Source organism: Sorex araneus, chromosome X (assembly GCF_027595985.1).
Source record: "Sorex araneus isolate mSorAra2 chromosome X, mSorAra2.pri, whole genome shotgun sequence".
NCBI lineage: Eukaryota > Metazoa > Chordata > Mammalia > Eulipotyphla > Soricidae > Sorex > Sorex araneus.
The window spans coordinates 249,352,044-249,361,014 of NC_073313.1; the positions used below are offsets into that span (position 1 = coordinate 249,352,044).

General features: G+C 48.5%; 1 pseudogene; it reads right to left on the bottom strand.

The window, feature by feature from the left end:
* Positions 1–1,410: 1,410 nt before the first annotated feature.
* LOC129400089 (U2 small nuclear ribonucleoprotein B''-like) lies at positions 1,411–2,069 on the bottom strand (annotated as a pseudogene).
* Positions 2,070–8,971: the final 6,902 nt, after the last annotated feature.

Genomic DNA, 8,971 nt, shown 5'->3' on the forward strand with positions numbered 1-8,971 from the left:
CCCGGGTCCCTCATGCCCTCTCTCCTACCCGCTTGAACACGGCTTGGTCGGTCCTTGTTCAACAATAGAACGAGGAGGAAGCCTTCCCCTGATCTGTGTTTGTGCTTTGGGTTTGGGGGACCGGCCCCGCCCTACTCGGGGCTTACTCCTGGCAGGGCTCAGGGACCCTGGGGAGTATATAGGGGATCGAACCCAGACACACAAGACAGGTGTTGGAGGATTGCTCCATACTTTCTTTCCGCCTTTAGAATGCTGAGAAGCCCCTGCTCCTTTTCCTTCCTGGACCCAGTCACCACAGCGGGGGTGGGGGAGCAGGCGACACACACACAGTCTACCCTAGCCACGTGCCACCTTCTTCAGCTGAGCCCCATTCTCCCACACCACCCAGAGAGAAGATGCAGAGGACTCCAGACGTAAGCTTGGGGGTGACATGGGAGGGAACTAACCAGGACAAGGGGTTGGCCTCTGAGCGCCCAGGGGACTGAGTGATGAGGACCCACGCTTGAAATTCCCAGCAGGTTTTTTTTTTTTTTTGGCTTTTTGGATCATACCTGGCGATGCACAGGGGTTACTCCTTGCTCTGCACTCAGGAATTACCCCTGGCAGTGCTCAGGGGACCATATGGGATGCTGGGAATAGAACCCGGGTCAGCCGCATGCAAGGCAAACGCCCTCCCTGTTGTGCTATCGCTCCAGTCCCCTCCCAGCAGGTTTTTGAATGTTACTTTTCTGGCAGTAATCCATTAAGTTAAATTCTGACATGCATTAAGCTCCCGCGTGGTCATGAGGAGTAGGGATGGTAGGCAGGTAGGCCCCGGGGCAGTGGAGAGGGAAGGGCTTGGTGTTTGGGCCCTTGATACTGGCTGTGTGATCATAGACCAGCCAATCTGCCTTTCTGGGCCTCATTGGCACCCAGAGATCAATACGGTAGCATTGTAAAAGTCTGTGCTCGGGCTGACTGCTCTTAGCCAGCTCAGAGCAAGGAGCAGGTTCTGGATCTCTGTGCTGGCTTCCTCACCATTTTCTCTTTTTTCCGTTTATTCTCTGGACTGAAGTGATAGCACAGCAGGTAGGGCATTTGCCTTGCACGCGGCCGACCAGGGTTCGATTCCTCCATCCCTTTCGGAGAGCCAAGCAAGCTACTGAGAGTATCCTACCCGCATGGCAGAACCTGGCAAGCTACCCATGGCATATTTGATATGCCAAAAACAGTAACAAGTCTCACAATGGAGATGTTACTGGTGCCTGCTCGAGCAAATCCATGAATAATGGGACAACAGTGCTACGGTGCAGTTTTATTCTCCAATTACCACAATGCCCAGAACAAACGTTATCCAAAAAAACAAAACAAAACAAAACAAAACACCACTATAAATAACACCTAGTCCTTTAAAGACAACAACCTCAAATATTATTCTTTGGCATAGGTCATCTTCAGGGCATGGGACGGTGTGATCTTAAATCCCCGTAAGGCATCCCCTGCAACTCCGGCCTGATCATTATTTGTCATGTCTTCCAGGTACCAAACGTACTTCTTTAAAACCAGGGACTCGATTAAGCAGCGTGGATAACATCATCTCATTAGTCTCTTCTGGTAAATTATTAAGGAATAAAATAGAGTTTGGAGGGTAACCAGGAATCTGAGGATTTTGTGCTGAATTTCCTTGGGTATTGGCTGAATTTGGTATTCCCAGACCAGGCTTCTTGTTTGCAATTGCTGCAGTCTGCTCCACAGTTTTGGCTTTTTTTCTTTACTTTCTTCTTTTCTTTGTCAGCAAAAGTGTCACGCATCTTGGATATTATATCAGAATCTGTTTTTGCATACTGGTTTTGCATTGGTTTACCATAAAATGGAAATCCTTGTAACTGCCTTAAGGCATCAGTGGATGAACCAAGTTCCTTAAATATAACAAAAGCTTGTCCCCTCATCTTCACGGTCTTTAAAGCCACAATTTCTACCACATGGTCAAACTGAGAAAACAGGGCATATAGGGATTTCTTTAGCTCTTCTTTTTTAATTTTGTCATTCATATTATTGATATAAATTGTATGAGTTGGTTTGATATCCATGGTTTTTTTTAAAAAAAATTATTAGAGAATCACTATGATGTATAGTTGCATCACTTATGAGCTTTTGTGTTTGCATTTCACTCATACAGTGATTATTCACCAGCCCTCCACCAGTGCCCATTCACCTCCACCAATGATCCCTCTCACCACCCCTACCCCATCTCCACAACCCCACCCTGCCTCTGCAGCAGGGCATTCCCCTTTGTTCTCTCTCCTTTTGTGTGTTGCAGTTTGCAATAGAGGTATTGAGTGGCCCCCATGTTCGGTCTATAGTCTACTTTCAGTTTGCATTTTCCAACCCGAATGGGTCCTCCCAACATCCTCTACTTGGTGTTCTCTTCTCTATCTGAGCTGCCTTTCCCCCCAAGCATGTGAGGCCAGTTTCCCAGCTGTGGGGCAGACCTCCTGGTCCTTATCTCTACTACTCTTGGGTGTTAGTCTCCCACTCTGTTATTTTATATTCCACAGATTAGTGCGATCTTTCTATGTCTTTCTCTCTCTTTCTGACTCATTTCACTTAACATGATACTTTCCATGTTGATCCACTTATATGCAAATTTCATGACGTCATCTTTTTTAACAGCTGCATAATATTCCACTATGTAGATGTACCAAAGTTTCTGTAACCAGTCATCTGTTTTGGAGCACTGTTTTGAGTCAAACAGGAGTCTCCTCACCATTTTTTTTGTTTGTTTGAGGTCCACATCTTGCAGTGCTCGGGGTTAACTCCTGGCTCTGTGCTCAGGATTCCAGAGACCATACGGGGTGGTGGAAATTGGACTTTGGTTAGCCGTGTGCAACGCAAGAGCCTTACGTTCTGTAGTCTCTCTCCTTCCACACCTTCTCCCAAGCCAGCGTCCCCATGTCTGTTCTTTCTTTCTTAGGATTCTTCAGACTCCAGTAGGTTTCCTGGAAGTGCTGTGCACCACTTAGCCCCGTCCTGCTGCCACCCGACACCCTTGGGGACCCTCCCGCCTTTCCCACAGAGCTTGGTGAATTTCTCCTTTAGGAAACAGCTTCCCCAGTTTCCAACTCAGTTTCGCCACATCCAGTGGGCAGGGCCCTGCCAAAGCTAACGCCGTCCCAACTAACGCTGGACACACACATACCCTGTGGCTCAGAAATTTCACATCCCGGGGGCTGGAGCAATAGCACAGCGGGTAGGGCATTTGCCTTGCACTGCGGCCGACCCAGGTTCGATTCCCAGCATCCCATATGGTCCCCTGAGCACCGCCAGGGGTAATTCCTGAGTGCAGAACCAGGAATGACCCCTGTGCATCTCCAGGTGTGACCCAAAAAAAAGCAAAAAAAAAAAAAAAACCCAGAAATTTCACATCCCGGGAAAAGACCCAATGGAAACAGGTTGGACAAATAATACGATCTGGGACATTCATCACCATGTTCATATCAGTCCCAAACTGGAAACCAGAGCCTACGGATATGGTTCAGTGGCACAGCGCCTGCCTCGTACGTAGACGAGAGATAGTAAGTTCGATTCCTGGTACCGCCCTTTATCTCCTAGGGATCCCTAGTGGCATTGCTGGTATGATCCCTGCCACAAATAAGCGTGCAGCAGCCCTGCCCTCTTCAAAGTCAACAAGAACAAAGGGAAAGAAACAACAACAACAACAAAACAAAAGAAATAGGCAAAAAAAAACCCACACAAAACCCTCTGGAAATCATCGAAATGCCCATTGACTGCAGAAGTGGGAGATTGTGACACCACAAGACAATGCACTGGAACTTAACTGCGGCCAGCGGGAACATGGGTGAGTTTCGTAAGCAGCATCTTGAACAAAAGAAGCCAAAGACAAAAGAGGGCATCTGTACATTTTCATCGATGTGACATGCACAAACAGGCTCTTTCATCTATGCTGGGAGAAGACAAGACAATGGTCCCCCCGGGGAAGGGCTTGCTGAGAGGTTCCCTGAGGTGCCACCACTGCTCTTTCTTCATCCAGGACCCATGCGAAGGGAAGGAAACGTGTGGCCATTCAGCAAGTTTATGAGAGGTGGTTTCGTTTTGTGCGTATATATTGCGTTTCAATAAACTGCTTTTAAAAAGATGCCTCTCTTGCTGAAGACTTCATGGAGCAAATCTCAGCGTGGGTCTGGTCTGCCTCTCCCTGCCTCCCCCCCGCCCAGCCCCCCTTAGATGGTTTTTTCCTTTAGTAACCACGGAGTGAGCCAGGCTCTAGGAGCTTCAGTATACAAGTGTTGCCAGAGAATTAATAACATGGTTCCATTTTCCTGGTGTTTATTTGGATGGTTGCTATCTACATACAGCCCTCAATACTGATTTTTTCCTGTTTATAGGCATGATAGAAAGTTTCTCTGAAAAGTAACTTTAAGTAAAGAGAAAAAATGGCTTGTTTTACATTTACAAAGATTATATAGATTGTAGCGGCCTGAGGGGATAGCTCAAAGGACTCGAGTACATTTTTGTTTGTTTGTTTTGTTTGCTTTTGGGGTCACACCTGGCGATGCACAGGGGTTGCTCCTGGCTCTGCACTCAGGAATTACCCCTGGCGGTGCTCAGGGGACCCTATGGGATGCTGGGAATCGAACCCAGGTCAGCCGTGTGCAAGGCAAACGCCCTCCCCGCTGTGCTATCGCTCCAGCCCCTGTTTTGCATGTTTGAATTTCATATTCAAATGTCAATACTGCACGCCTCGCCCCTCCTGAGCAGCACTGGAAGCAACCTCTGAACACTGAACCAGGAGTAGCCTCCCCCCCGAACATGCCCATAAACCAACGGGACTAGAGCACATGCTTTGCATGAGACAGTCCCAGGTTTGATCGCTGGCATTGCATGGTCCCCTGAGCATCACTGGGAGTGACCCCCTGAGCACTAAATCAGGAGTAGCCCCTGAGCCCTGCCAGGTGAGGTTCCCCCAGACAAAGTAAGTAGAGTACTTACTTACAGTAAACTCTGGTTTAAAAGTTTGTGAAATTCTTTATAGATGGATATAGCAGGAATTAAGGGGGGGGGGAGAGAAAAAAAAAACAGTTTCAGCCAGTCCCCGTCTCTCAGATACTCCCCACCGTCCCCACACAGATGGTTCTGTGTCCTAAGGACATCTAGATCCTTTCCTCATCAGAACTGTTATTTTCCTTTCACTCTATTTTTTTTTTCACTAAAGAACTGTGATTTACAAAGTTCTTGATAGTAGAATTTTAGGCACATAATAATTCAACAACAATCTCACCACCAGTGTCAACTTCCCCCCCCCCCCCCCGCCAGTGCTCCCATATTCCCTCCTTATCCCAACCCCCACCCCATCAACACCTGCACGTGACAAAGTTCCAGTGGTTACAGCTTAGAGCTCATGTTTTCGGTGTTGTTGAGTCTGAGTTTTGGATATGTGGCTGTAACACTCCCCCACATTGACTGGCGTAACTGAAGCCCTGATGTCTGTTTGCCCATCACTTCCTGTTCTCTTCTTCCCCCTTTGATGTCTTTCCTTCTCTGTCCTGCTCCTTCTAAACGCTGAGGTCAAGGATGGTCTAGACATCCCCCTTTTACTTACAGTACATTTCCTCACCCAGGACTCTATATGCCACAAACAAGTGAGACTATCCTGCATCTGTCTTTCTCTGGCTTACTTCACTCAACATGGTGTCTTCCGAGCACTGTTATTTTTCTGGGTGGGTTGAGAAGCGGTTTTCTTGGCAACGAGCTGGCAGGTTGGAAAATGAAGGACTCAGTGCTCAAAGTGGCCATCTAGTCTGGGCGGTCCCAGGACAGGGTGTCCGGGAACTGGAAGGCTACTGAGTCTTGGGAAATTTAAAGCAAGGAATGTTGCAGGTGCAGAGGGCAAAGCAGGAGGCCCCGGATGGAGATGTCGGATTCACTCACAGGGTAGTTAATGGAATTTCAATGTGACGGGCTCAGTTCCAGGCTCTGGGACCACAGTGATGAGCACAATGGTGGCGTTCAAGCCAGCTGGTGACTTGGCCTGGCACAGGTCAAGCTGGGCATCTCTAGGCTTCAGCTGATGGAAGCTGTTCTGTGACTGAAGCTGTAGCAAAGCCAGTCTTGCAGGAGTAGAATTGAGCTATACCCGCGGAGGTTCAAAGAAGCCTAATACAAATTAGGAAAGACAGGATTGTAGATACAAGGGCCAGGAGGATTGAGCCATAGCTGGAAGCCTGCTTCATGAGTGGAGGGGAGAAGGCAGATGGAATAGAGAAGGGATCACTAAGAAAATGATGGCTGGAGGAATCAGTCGGGATGGGAGATGTGTGCTGAAAGTTGATAATGGACCAAACGTGATGACCTCTCAGTGTCTGTGTTGCAAGCCATAATGCCCAAAAGTAGAGAGAGAGTATGGGGAATATTGTCTGCCATGGAGGCGGTGGAAGGTGGGAAAGGGGGGGTATACTGGGGATATTGGTGGTGAGGAATGTGCATTGGTGGAGGGATGGGTGTTTGGTCATTGTGAGATTGTAACCCAAACATGAAAGCTTGTAACTATCTCAAAATTTTGAAAAATAATAAAATAATAAAAAAAAGAAAGGCAGGATTGTTGGTGTGTGTGTATGTGTGTGTGTGTGTGTGTGTGTAGTGCGTGCGTGTGTGGGGGGGAGGGAGAGGAGGGGTAAAATGGACCGTTAAACAGAGAAAGAGGAGAAAAGAATTGAGATATGTCTTCAGGCTCATTAGAAGTAAAAATCTCGGGGCTGGAGCAATAGTACCGCCTCGGGTAGGGCATTTGCCCTGCACGCAGCCGACCTGGGTTTGATTCCCAGCATCCCGAATGGTCCCCTGAGCACTGCCAGTGGTGGTTCCTGAGTGCAGAGCCAGGAGTAATCACTGTGCATCACCGGGTGTGACCCAAAAAGCAAAAAAAAAAAAAGAAGTAGAAATCTCATAGCATCTTTGACACATTCCTTTCCCTGCTCATCTGCTGTTCTTGGCCAAAAGATGGAGAACTTTATTATTATTATTATTATTATTTTAAAAATAATCTTACTTCTGGAGTCACACCCAGGGGAGCTCAGGTCCTACTCCCGACTCTGTGCTCAGGAGTAACGCCCATATGTGGTGCTGGCGATACCCACGGGGTGAGCTACATACCCCCATGCTAGGTCTCTGACCCCTTAGCTACACTTTAACGTGGTTGCTAGAAAGTGTCAAATTAATGGGGCCAGAGCCACAGGACAGCGGGTAAGGCACTTGGGATCCCTGGCAGCCCGTATGGTCCCTCCAGCCTTTCCAGAAGTAATTTCTGAGCTCAGATTCAGGACTAAGTCTTGAGCATCACTAGATGTGCCCCACTCCCACCCCCCAAGTAAATAAGGCAAACTGTCAAATTGCACTTGTGACTTTCACATTTGGGATTTGTGCTAACTTATTTTTTAGAAATTTCTTTTTTGCTTTTTGGGTCACACCTGGCTATGCACAGTGGTTACTCCTGGCTCTGCACTCAGGAATCACTCCTGGCAGTGCTCAGGGGACCATATGGGATGCTGGGAATCGAACCCGGGTCGGCCGAATGCAAGGCAAACGCCCTACCTGCTGTGCTATTGCTCCAGCCCCGCCCCATGTGTTTATTTCCACCAGAGAGTTTCGTGAGGGACATAGCCTTCCTCTAAAGGCACTCAGACGCTTGTGGGTGGACCACCAGAAGCAAACGTTGAACTAGTAGGTCATAAGATGCCAGGTATAGCTAGGAGGGATAGCGGCCTTCCCTGTCTCTGTTTCTTCCTCAAGATCTTCATGCAGCTCGCAAGGAGTCCAGCTCTACTTCTGCTCTCTGCTCACTGTCTCCGTCACCCCTCATTCTCAACATCCTGTGAGGCAAAGTGGACTCCCTTTCTCAAACATCTCTTCTGTGGCTGTGTCCTGGCTCTGGCTGTGTTCTCTGCTTGGGTTGCTGCCTGGTTGTGCCTTCATGTACCCTAACAGAATTCCAAGCTTTGGGGCTGGAGCGATAGCACAGCCGATAGTGCGTTTGCCTTGCACGCGGCTGACCCGGGTTTGATTCCCAGGATCCCATATGGTCCCCTGAGCTCTGCCAGGAGTAATTCCTGAGTGCAGAGCCAGGAGTGACCCCTGTGCATCGCCGGGTGTGACCTCCCCACCCCCCAAAAAAAAGCAAAAAAAAAAAAAGAATTCCAAGCTTCAGCTTTCATTCTGATTCACCGAGAATGCCTCATCTCTTCTGTTTATGCATTTCTCCTTCTCAAAGCCTTAGCAACTAGTGATTTGCTCACCAAGCCAATCCCCACACCATAAGATTGTTAGTTTCTTAAAACCAGGAGCTTGGGGCTGGAAAGAGAGGACAGCGGGTCGTATAATCTTGGGCAATGTTCTCTATGATTCCCCCTGAGCACAGAGCCAGGAGTAAACCTTGAGCACTGTGTGTGACCCCAACACTAAGAGCAAACAAACAAAAAAAGCCACACATACAAAAGAGCCCAAACAAAAAGTCCCAAACAAACCAGGAGCTTCCAAGCCCTTTGAGCTATTTCTGAGGGAGGGTGTGTGTGTGTGTGTATGTGTGTGTGTGTGTGTGTTTGTGTTGGAAATGTGCCTCTGAGTACGGAGGGTCTTGTATGTGGAGCGAAGGGTGGCACAGCCAATTTAGAGATAATTAAACCTAGACTGGAGGCAGCTGATGGCCCCTGCTTCGGTAAAGAATCCCGCATGGGGGTCTTTGTTCTCCAAGCATAACTCAGGCAATTGGGTGATAATTAAGGCCTGTCCAGCCTGGAATGTTGGGGGTTGGGGGTAGCTGGAGAGAAAACTCAGTAAACCAAATTCCTCAGCGCCATGAGGGAGGCCGTCCTGACCGCGCTGTCCCCTTACGGGGCTGACCCTACACAAGGTTCTCCACACAGGCTGGTCCTACCTCCCCAGGCCCCCCCCCCCCACAGGGTGCTACATCAGCCGAGCC